Here is a 1,031-nt window from a genome sequence, read left to right as displayed (position 1 = left end):
TCTGCTGTAGGTGACAGTGAAGTAGAATGCAGACCTGACAGCGTGTTGCAGGCATATATGCCTAAGCATTGCGCGGAATCTCTTCATCACTTTTAAATTCATACAATAACATAGAGGGAAAAATAAAATTTGTTATGATAGAATGGCTTGGTGGAAAATAAATCAAATTTACCACACACTTGGACAACATTTGGCCATCACTGAAATCCAAGGTACAAGAGGCTATTTGCAAGAATTCCTATACCTAAGATATCTTAACTAAACTTACCCTGTGGAAATGGTTCTTTTACAAGAGTTGTTCAACCTAAGCCTCTTACTTAGCAGTTGGTGAAAGCAGTAAGAAGAGCTAGCCACTTGCAGATAATCAATTGTCCAAAGTACACTGGAACAGGCTGCCCAGGGAGGTTGTGGAGTCTCCTTCTCTGGAGACATTCAAGACCCGCCTGGACGCCTTCCTGTGTAAAATTGTTTAGGTTCCTGCTCTGGCAGGGGGATTGGACTGGATGATCTTTCGAGGTCCCTTCCAATCCCCAACATTCTGTGATTCTGTGATTCTGTGAAAGTAGTCAGGATTCTCTAGGACTTAGCTCCAAGCACCAAAGCAGCTCCACTTTCCTCAGAGAGTCGCTTAGCTTGGACATGTTAGCCTGTTCTTCATCTAAACATCTGGTTTACTGTCAGAGAATCCCAAAATTTCAAGCACATGAACAACGAGTCTTGCAAAGTGACTACTCTTGCTTGTATTGATGGCTGATAAAGTATTATGTGATTGAAACCTTAAGATTTTAATGAACATCCTGCACCTTCAAGCTGCTCCAATGAAAGTGGCACATATTATCCAAACCAGAGCCATTCAGGCAATTAATGCTAGTCATGATAGTCCTTCTAGATCCAGGGGATGTATAAGGACCCCCTCTGCACATATCAGCAAAGAATCTGAAACCTCCTAGTCTTTGACACAACTGCTGTGACTTTCTCAGTATTTTCTAAAAGTCTGTTTATAAGCCAAGACAACTTGTAATGCTGGAAAG

Source organism: Antrostomus carolinensis, unplaced genomic scaffold, assembly GCF_000700745.2.
Source record: "Antrostomus carolinensis isolate BGI_N321 unplaced genomic scaffold, ASM70074v2 scaffold4192, whole genome shotgun sequence".
In the NCBI taxonomy this organism is placed as follows: domain Eukaryota; kingdom Metazoa; phylum Chordata; class Aves; order Caprimulgiformes; family Caprimulgidae; genus Antrostomus; species Antrostomus carolinensis.
The sequence above is the reverse complement of the archived record's forward strand: the minus strand, read 5'-3'. Positions refer to the sequence as shown.